At 40.6% G+C, this 11271-nt stretch overlaps 1 pseudogene; it reads right to left on the reverse strand.

Annotated features, from left to right (window-relative positions):
• Positions 1-825: 825 nt before the first annotated feature.
• On the reverse strand, positions 826-4391 carry LOC148132694 (uncharacterized; annotated as a pseudogene).
• Between the last annotated feature and the right edge of the window lie 6880 nt (positions 4392-11271).

Genomic DNA, 11271 nt, shown 5'->3' on the forward strand with positions numbered 1-11271 from the left:
AACAAATAGCCTGAGTTTGGAAAGATGAAGTCAGGAAAGCTAAGGTTCAAAACCAACTTGCGATAAAAATAACCCACCCACCCCACCCACCCCAAAAAAGCTGCTTTCAAACATGTAAAAAACAAGAAAAAAGTCAAGGAAATGATTGGTTCATTAATAGGAGAAAATGGCAAGAAGGTGATGAGCAACAGGGAGAAAGTATAACTGCTTAGCTCATTTTTTTTGCATCTGTCTTTACACAAAAAGAAAAGAAGTCCAACCTATCCAAAACAGTCCCATAAAAGTCAGATTGGGAATAAAAGTAAAAATAGACAGGAGATTGGTAAGAGACTATCTATCCATTCTAGATGAGTTCAAATCACCAGGATCAGATGGATTATACTCAAAGATTCTGAAGGATCTGGCACATGTGATTTCAGAACTACTGGACAATATCTTTCAAAGATCTGGGAGCACCAGGAACTACCAGATGACTGGAAAAAGGTTGATGTCTTCAAAAAAGGTAGATCCAAGAAAGTCAAAGCTATCAGCCTGACATCAATACCTGGGAAGAGTCTGGAAAAGAAAATCAAGCAATAAATCTGTGAACATCTAGAAATAAACAAAGTCACAACTTAGAAACTAACATGAATTTGTGAAAAATAGATCATGCCAGAAAAATCTTTGACAATGTCACAAAATTAGTGGATCAGAGAAATGCCATGGATATCATTTATTTGGACTTCAGGCATTTGATAAAGTAAACCACAACCTACTACTTGATAAGATAGAAAAATGTGTGTTAGACAGCATCATCACCTGATGGAAGTGACTGATCAACTGCACTCAACATGTAAATGGAACTGCATCTACATGGAGGGAAGTATGCAGTAGGATACCCCAAGGCTCAGTCTTAGGTCCAGTACTCTTCAATATCTTCATCAAAGATTTAGATGATGGGATAGAGGGGAACTCATCAAATTTGTACACAACATCAAGCTGGCAGGAAAAGACAACAGAAAATAGGCTCAATATACAGAAGGTTCTTGACAAACTTGAACACTGGGTCCTATCTAATAAAATGAAATTCAATAGTGAGAAAAGTAAGGTTCTACATTTAAGCAAGAAAAACCAAATGCATAGATATAAAATCGGTGATACCTGGCTCAACAGTAGTAACTGCAAGAGGGATCTTGGTGTCCTAGTGGACAATCACTTGAATAGGAGCCAGCAGCGTACTGCAGGTGCCAAAAAAGCCAACACAAACCTAGACTGCACTAACAGGGATAAAATCAAGATCACATGAAGTATTAGTATCACTTTATAAGGCCTTGGTAAGGCCAAACTTGGAATGTTGCATCCTGTTTTGGTCACCATGATATAAAAAAGATGTTGAGACTCTAGAAAGAGTGCAGAGAAGAGCAACAAGATGATAAGGGAACTGGAAGATAAAACATATGATGAATGGTTACAGGAATTGGGTGTGTCTATTTAATGAAAAGAAGGACTAGGGGCAGTGGTGGGATTCATTTTTTTTTACTACCGGTTCTGTGGGCGTGGCATGATGGGTGTGGCAGGGGAAGGATACTGTAAAATCTCCAGTCAGGGATGGTATCTGCTGGTTCTCTGAACTACTCAAAATTTCCACTACCAGTTCTCCAGAACTGGTCAGAACCTGCTGAATACCCACCTCTGACTAGGGATGACATAATAGCAGTGTTCCAATATCTAAGGGGCTGCCACAAAGAAGAGGGAGTCGAGCTATTCTACAAAGCACCTGAGGGCAGGACAAACTCTGAAGCAATGGATAGAAACTAATCAAGGAGAGAACTATTCTAGAATTAAGGCTGAATTTCCATTGACAACTAATCAGTGGAATGACTTGCCTCCAGAAGTTGTGGATGATCCAACACTGGAGGATTTCAAGAAGAGATTGGACAACCATTTATCTGAAATGCTATAGGGTTTCCTGCCTGAGCAGGGGGTTGGACTAGAAGACCTCCAAGGTCCCTTCCAACTTGCTTTCTGTTCTGTTAGTCTTTCTGACTGTAGGTCTGCCTCCTTATTGCCTTCTCTCTTCCCTGATTGAAGGAAAAACAAGAATTTTCAGGGGAAGCTTTCTCCTTCCTATATGTCAGCGACCTCAAAGGGTATTTCCCTCTGAGCATCTAAATCACTTTTTATGGAATTTAGTCAACCTGGAAACTAAAAAACTTATGACATATCGATCAAAAGCCTTGAACTGCATCACTTCCTAATTCCATTCACATCACTTCCTAATTCTTTCATGTTCTGAAAATGGAACACAAAATTCTTCTGAACAACTCAACATGAGATTTCACATCAGTCTACCACCTTCTGGAACTATTCAACCAAGTAAAAACTGAATCATTGAGGAAGGGGAAAAAAACATAGAAGTAATCCAGAATGAAAGTGTTAGCAAGGCTTTTGAAAGCTGCTATTAGAATTAGCAGGGTCACATTCCCTCTAATTTCATTCTACTAACCCTCTACAGTACCAGCAAGAAGAAGAAAGTTTCCAGGCAACACTCAAGAAGTACAACCATATAATCCATTTCACTCAAGGGTGGAACTATGACTCAAGTGAGCACTTTAGCTACCAGTAAGCTATATCAAAACTTATTCTTCACACACACACACCCAACATATGGCATATGTGACAGACAGCATTATCCATAATTATCTAGTAGAGATTTCTTTAGGATCAGACAGTATTCTTCCTCCCAGTATCCATGTAAGAAGAGTAAAAATAGGCTTCATCAACAGCCCTTCACAATTAAGGCAAATAAGACATAAGTAAACTTGATAAAGTTCAGCCACCAAAATCAGACTGCTGCCTTTGTTTGAGACTGTTTTGTTTTACTTATACATTGGATTTGTTAAGGCCATCTAACTCCAGACAGCCTCTAGATCAGGGTTTTTTAATCTTGGCAGGTTTAAGATCACATTGGCTGGGGAATTCTTGGAACTGAAGTCCATACATCTTAAAATTGCCAAGGTTGAGAAACACGGCTGTAGGTGGCTTACAATATGTCCAATACCTAAGTTAAAACACACACTAAAACAATATGATTTCCCAGAATCAAATAACTTCTTAAACATTTAAAAAAATATAGAGATGGGTTCAAACCAAACATTAGCTTTTATTAGTGAGTCATTGAGACTGGTCTTGCTCAGCCTTGGCAACATTAAAAGGCATGGACATGAACTCCCAGAATTCCCCAGTCAAAGTCCTGGGAGATGAAGTCCTCCCAACCGTACTATAATGAGTCTCAGAGGAATGCGAGTAGTTAGGCTCAAGAATCCTCTTCATCTGAACTCTCTCCACATGAGTTAAGAGTGCATAATATTTGCCACGCAGTTGCATATACAATAATAGGCCTTTATGTTAGCCAGGCTTGAGATGAGAAGTGCAAGAAGTTTAGTATTTTCTAATTCCCTGGTGAAAAGAAGCTCTCTTTAGGAATGAGATTAAAGGTCCCCATAATTTTACTAATCATTTCCAGATAGCAAAGAGATTTCATTGATTCTCTCAAGAGCCATGCCAAGCTCTTACCCACATCAGTGGCTTTCTTCGTAAGACTATTGATTTTCCCCCTTCACAATTTTTTTGTTTTTTCCCATCTTGGGGAGTGAAAGATGAAAAAGGTGTCAGATGACAGTTGAAAAGCTGTTGTTACAATGAGAAATGATAATACATGCTGGGGAGGAACAAATGGTGTGAACTTCACTCTTCAGAATGGAAGCAATATGTGGTTGACTTCCTGGTCAACTTTTCTTCAGATTTCCCATTTGAGGTTTAGTTCTTTTCAAAAGTCCATTCAGAAGAGGGAACTTTTGGAATGAAATATACACCTCTGTGGAGAAAATGCTGCATGGTGTGATGACCACGAGCTGAAATGGCTTTCAAAAAGAGTTGACCTAGAGAAGTTCGTGAAAAAGAGAACTTTGTGAAGACTTGGGCCCTCATCATCGTATGCTTGTACCACTGCAGTGTGGGGTCTACAAGGCTACCTCCGAAGATGAATCATAAGAAGCAGCTGGTCCAAAATGCAATTTCCTAACTGCTAACAAGGATGATTGGTTTTGCTACATAACCATGGTTGGTGTTCTGATTGCTGCACTGGTTACCAATACATTTCTGGGTCCAATTCAAAGTCCTGGGATAATCTATGGCCCAGTTACCATGTCTTTCAGAATCCTCTCTCCTGACTGAATTTAATCAATCTTGTACAGTAATTCAGGGAGGGGAATGATGATTGTCATCACCTTGTGTGAAGTGAAAGGGATGGGACCCAGAGACAGTTCTTGGTGGCATTACTAAGCCCCTGAGATTGGTGGGGCTTCATCCCGCTTGCCTTTTGTCATGCTGTGAAGATGGTGCTGGTCCATAGTGATTTCCCTACTAATGGTGTTCATGGGCTGCTTTTCTGATAACACTGTTCTTTTATTTGGATTTCTGACTTGTTGATGTTTGAGTACTGCTTTATCTTTGTGTTTCTTACTGTTAATCTAAGCAGCTCAGAGTTAAGGAAGGAAGGGAGGGAGGGAGGGGAGGGGGAGGATAGAAGGAGAGGGAGAGGGGAAGGGGAGGAGAGGGAGAAGGAAAGGAGGAGCGGGAGAGGGAAAGAGGAGAGGGAGAGGGAAAGAGGAGAGGGAGAGGGGAAGGGAAGGAGAGGAGAGGGTGAAGGAAAGGAGGAGAGGGAGAGGGAGACAGGAGAGGAAGAGGAGTCAGTATGCCCCAGAATTCATTTGGAGAAAAACAGTGAGAGGGCATTAGGGAAGCAATAACAACATTGTTTCAATGCTGTGCTTGTAGAACAATCACCAATGTCAGTAGCAGGACTAGATGAATCCCTGGACCTCCTACATGTGTCCATCTCTGTACTGAAATTTACACTCCCAGAAGATTTGGGTGGTGGTAGATTGATCCTAGGATGAATTCAGCAGAGCTTTTCCCATACATTCAGACTGAATCGAGGCATGGCTTCCCACAAGCACGCCCCCAATATCATTATATTGTGCTCAGCCTTTAGATTCAGCAATCCAACTGCACCGTTTTGCCTTTTCAAGGCCTTCCATGTTGTTCTTCTTTGCTACCCAGCATCCTTAAACACCATCTGTTTCGTTGCATATGCCTATAAAACAGAATCTCTCCATATGTTTGAAACGGAAAATGGAAAGGGAAGTTTTTCAACAGAGATTTGACAAATCCCAACCACCATGACAACTATGTTTTTTTTCAATCCCCCTCATTTTATTCAGTCAATGTAAAATGCAGTTAAAGGTTGTTTTAAAAAAAAAATAAGTAAGAATAAACAGAAGGGATTCTCCCAGACCAGAATTCTTTTTTTGGGAGCTTCATTATGCACTAGAATAAATCAAAAAGCAAGTTTTAAATTCACCAATCATAATTACATAATAAAGACTGGGGAGGGAAAATAAGGCTTGATTTGAAGTTAAATCAATCCTAATCCAGCAGGGAAAATGTTTTTAAAGGTCTTCTGCTATGTTTTACTGCATAATGTGTTTGATTAGTGCCTGCCATAAAAATGAAGTAAAATCAGTAAGAGTGGGGTTACGTATGATGAAGCCGATGCCTTGTATTAAAATGGCTCACTCTGAAAAAGTGCTGCCGGACTCCTGATTTTGGGGCTACCATATAAAGGTAATCCTTGGCTTATGACCATAATTGAGCCCAAAATTTCTGTTGTTAAGTGAGACATTTGTAAGTGAATTTTGCCTCATTTTTACCACCCTTCTTGCCACAATTGTTAAGTGAATCAGTTCAGTTGTTAAGCTAGTAATATGGTTGTAAAGCAGGGGTGTCAAACTCAATTTCATTGAGGGCCACATGACAGCTGTGTTTGACCTTGGGGGGCTGGGTGGACATGGCCAACTGGGTGGGTGTATCCAACTGGGTAGGCATGGCCATATTGATGCCATTCACTGGGCATGGCTGACTGGGTGGGCGTGGCCAGTTTGACGCCACTCCCCAAACTCCTGGCATGTTTCCTCTTTGCATTGGAGAGACCGGGCTGAAGCCAACATTTTGTATGCACGTTTTATAGTTGTCAACAGAAAGAAGGGGGGCAGTTTCAAAGAGCAGGCAGCAGTGTGGAATCAAAAGTACATTCCATTCATATTTTCTTCAGAGACTGATTAGATGGCTGAAGCTTCTGCTGTGCAAAAATCTAATTGGAGAGCATGATTTATGACTCTTGGCTATGGATATGTTTCATTGGATGATACACCCAGAGCGGTGGGGGGGAAGCAGGATCAAGGGTGACAGTGAATTACATATCTCAGAGTTGGCTATGCCCAGACTAATGCTGGCATGTTAACTTCTAATAAATCCTTTCAAGTTTTGGGAGTGTGGCTTGAGGCTCATTTTTTAATTGGAGTAACTGCTGGAATCCTGACAGTTTCCTCTTTGCATTGGGTAGACCAGGCTGAAGCGAAGCAGGCTGGCCCCTTACATTTTACAGGACGGCCCCATGGGCTGGATGCGACCACATTGCAGGCTGGATCCAGCCGTGGGCTTTGTGTTTGACACTCCTGTTGTTAAGTGAAACATCCCCCATTGACTTTGCTTCTCAGAATGTTGCGAAAAGTGATCACATGACCTTGGGACACTGTAACGGTCTTAAGTATGAACCTTAAGCATCTGAATTTTGATCATGTGATCATGGGGATGCGGCAAAGGTCGTAACTGTGAGAAATAGTCATAAGTCACTTTTTTCAGTGCCGCTGAAACTTTGAACAGTCACTACATGAACTGTTGTAAGTCGAGGACTACCTGTATTAACACATCTCTCCCTTTGTAGCAACTAAACAAAATTGTATTTCAGCACCTTGGACAGAGAAAAAAGTGGTGAGAGAACTCTTCCTGTCGAAGGTAAAGTCAAAAACGTATTTACTTTTGAATTTGAGCAAACAATGAACTCTTTCATCAGGTGAAATGTCTTCAAGCAACCTCCTCCTGAATGCAGGAATCTAAACTAGAACAATTCTAAAGAGAAGACTGCATTATTTCATCTTGAGGAGTTCACCAGCACTGGAGGTTATTTGCTCCCTGATAGATGGAATTTGACCCAACAAGTCAGTGTCAATCCTTAGTAACCACATAGATTTTCTCCAGGATGATCTTCCCCGCCCCTCCCCCCGACGTGGTCTTGCAAATCTTCCAACACTGCATCCATTGCCATTTACCTTGTTCCCAACTGAGCTATGTTTAATATTATGAAGTTTTTGTTAACCTACAACCATAATCTGATTTCCTGTAACTTAAATCCATTAATTCAGTTTCTGTATTTTGGAACAATCCATATGCCAATTTATATTCCCTCTAATCTTTTAAGTATTTTTCTTAAACATTCAGTATTTAAATTCTTCTAGAGAATATACTGTATTTGTAACTCAGGGTTGAACTGCAGGGTCCTTGGTGTTCTCTGAGTTTAGTTGTTTCCTTGCAGATGTTTCATTAACAAACTATGTAACATCATCAGTGAATTTGGTTTGTAATGAAACATCCATAAGAAAACAGCAAATCTCGGAAAGCACCAAGGACCCCACAATCCAATCCTGAGCTACAAATATTCTCTTTTGTCAATATACTGGGAGCTTTATATTTTGAGGGAGAAAGCAATAAGAATAGTTTTCAGAATGCAATTCAACAAATCACATTTTGAGTTGTCACTCTTTCAAGGAGACTAGATATATATACATTGTTCTATGTGTTTCTGCTACACCTGAAATACTAGAGTGCAGAACTGAATTTATGTTCAAGAACCAAGTTACAAATTCTACTTGAGGTTTTTTTTAAAAAAGACTAACAATGAAAATGCTGGATATACCGTACATTTTGGAATAATAATAATTTATTTTTATCAAAATGTTTCTTCCTTCCTTCCTCCTCCCCTTGGAATTTTCATGAATAATTAGCCTTTGAGAATTTCATCATTAACACAATTAGGACTGGCCAGATAAGGGATGTTGGCCAAAAAAAAAAAAAAGGTCTGATAAGGAAATGGTAGATGACTTCTAAGAGCTGTTGCCTTAAGATAAGGAGGCCCGTGTGGAAAACAAGTCCATATTTAGGATCCTACCAAGCATTAGGACAGATATATGCATGCATTTTTCAACCAGGCAGTCCCCAGGTATGTTGAAAATGCAACATCTTTTGAGTTGTATGGCTGGAACATGGAAGGTACCTTTAGAGAATGACCCTGTGCATTTCAGCAACTATGATGAACATTTAGCATAATCGTGATCTCCTCTCCTTTAGCACATTTCATTTACCCCCTCATGGTTCAGTCAGCCAAAGAATGAAGATCTTTTTTATCTGCTACCATTTTTCTCATCCGTCTTATTAGCTCCACCTACATATGTGTTGAGACCAGTGGTGGGATTCAAATATTTTTGCCACCGGTTTGGTGGGCGTGGCTTGGTGGACACTCTTTGCGCACATGCACACACTTTGCATGCACATGCATGCCAGATGTGCACTTTGCGCAGGCACAGAGGCGTTCTAACTCACCTCCTGCAAGCCTGCACAATCCCGGTCGCATCAGCAGCTGCTGCACAGCACTATTCTGTGCCACACAAAGCAGCTGCGCTTCAAATTCAGCAGATAAAAGTGAGTATGGGAGGACAGGCGGATGGGGCCAACAGCAGAGTGGCGGAGAGAACTGGTTTGGTCTCTGCTGCTCATCGCTGCTACCGGCTTGCCAGAACTGGGCCGAACCGGTTGAATACCACCACTGGTTGAGACATGCTAAGTCAAACTTTTAGAGGGCTCATCTAGACTCCCAGGCTCCCAAGATTGAGGGATCTTACTAAAGTTTAAGGATCAGCACATTCTGTTAACACACACACACACACACACACACACACACACACACACACACACACCAATCATCCTTGGAATACACCCTATCCCTGTTTATAATATTGCAGCTTTTTCCATTCTGTAGTGTCCACTTCATCTCATAGTAGACAAGGCAACAATGCTTTAAGGGGTTGACAGATTGATAGTGTGGTTTCTTTGGTTTTGACTGAACTTGCTATATGAACTCAGCCATTATGGTTTGTTTAATAGATCATAAGAGAATAGGAGAGTTGGAAGGGGCCTCGGAGGTCTTCTAGTTCAATGCACTTCTTAAGATGAAGCTCTATACCAGGGGTCTCAAACTCAATTTCATTGAGGGCCACATCAGTGTTGTGTTTGACCTCTGAGGGCTGGTGGGGGAAGGGAGTATGGCCGGTAGAGGCATGGCCATGGTGGCCAAGTGCGAAGGCAGGACTTCCCTGAGACCCTCCCTCATTATAATCTCCTTTCTTCCCTCCCACCACTCCCCGTTTTTGATCTGGATGGCCTCCTACAGCCCTCTGCCAGTGAAAACAGAGCCCGGGGGGGGGGGTCCATTTTCACTAGCAGAGGCACCATGGATCCTTTGCTGTTTCCAGGCCAGCTCCGTGGGCCAGATCTAAGCACCTTTGAGTTTGACACCCCTGTTCTATACATTTTCAAACAATCTCTTCTTCAAAACTTCCAGTGCTGGAGCAACCACAATTTCTGGAACCAAGCTGTTCCACTGATTAATTCTTAATTTCTCCTTAGTTCTAGGCTGGTTCTCATGACTTAATCAATTTTGGGATCCCAGCTACCAACTTCGATCCTTATTTGAAAGAGTGAAAGGCATAAACTACTTGTTATAACTGATTCACTCTGTTACTCAGCAAAACAGACCACAATTGCTATGAAGAATTATGTGATTCTTTTGGAAGGGTAGAAAATAAGTCCGAAAAATCACTTGTAGATAGATGCCATCACTTCAGGGTTTCCAGAAAGACAATCTGTCTAGCATTTTCTGCAATATTAAAACATTTCCTTGTTTCCTTGCTCAGGAGATCTAATGTTGTATGCAAAAATGGCTCTGAATCATTTTGCAGTTGTATAGGTCAAGATGTCAAAAAACGTGCCTCCGCAGCATTTCACACCTAAGGAAAAGCTTGACTTCTTTAAGCAGTTGTGGTATTTGCTCTGAGCATCTGATGTTCATTGAAGGGCATGGCGTTCAAAGCTACAGTTACATGTGGTATAATCCAGAAGTAAAAATCGATCAGTGCAGACAACTGACGTTAAATCAATTGCAACATTGTGCATGGTTTTTGCATACCACAAGTCCTACAAAAACCAAACTTTCTTTCTTGGATATTGTATCAAAGGGGCATTTTTCAGTATTATTACACATTCTGTTAAAGACATTTTCGTAAAAATTATGATTCCTCCAAAATGCCTCCTATGTTTTTATGGATTATTAGATGCCTTCCTTAAATTTAGACATTTCAGAAAAATTCTTCCTAGACTTGATTTAAATTTGATTAACTGAATGCTTGGGTTGTGTTGGGTTTGGTTTGGTTTGGTAGAAAATATCTTGATTTCTGGAGACTTCTGAGACACATCCATGTAGATTTCTGGATGAGAGTATGGAAGCGGTTTGCCATTTATCTTTCTCCAGTATTTACTTACTTACTTACTTACTTACTTACTTACTTACTTACTTACTTACTTATCAAAGTCTTATACCACCCATCACACTTGCATGACTCTAGGCACTTTATTTATGAAGCATTTGTTTATGTTTCTCAGACTACCCATGGCACACATTGTCAACATTAAGGTGTGTAGACTTCAATTCCCAGAATTCCCCAGCCAGCATGCCTAAGTATTTGAATGCAGCTGTTTTCTCAGGTGAAAGAATTCCAGTAGGCAGAATGCCAAGCTGATACCACCTCTTCTCAGATGGGAACATGTTTCTGTTTCCCTTGGAATCTTGAAAACAGAAGATTCACTTTCTCAGGTTTTAACTAAAAGGAACTAGTTTTTTTAAATACATTTTTAAGTACATGGCAGTCATATAAATCCATCTCTAGCACAACAAGGAATAATTTTAAAAAATTAATAAAGGTAGCAAATTAAAGACACTGGGAACAAGATAGCTGCATAGGACCCAGATCTGCATATTAATGCTAGCATTGCATTCAAAACCAGTAAACCACTCCATCTCTGGGGTAAAAACAAAAGAAAACCTTGAACTGCTTTTTCAGTTTATTTGCTATTTCTCTCTACCAGGGTGTCTCTCATCAATTTCCATGTATATCAATAAAGCACTGAAGAAGGGGCAGCAGGGGAAGCCACTTCAATAAATTTGAGCCTCATGCATAAATCCATCTGATTTACCACTGGAGTTTTGTGAGGAGATGAGAA

The sequence above is a fragment of the Notechis scutatus genome, chromosome 1 (assembly GCF_049901735.1).
Source record: "Notechis scutatus isolate UNSWTSFEM ecotype Mainland chromosome 1, rNotScu1.2, whole genome shotgun sequence".
In the NCBI taxonomy this organism is placed as follows: domain Eukaryota; kingdom Metazoa; phylum Chordata; class Lepidosauria; order Squamata; family Elapidae; genus Notechis; species Notechis scutatus.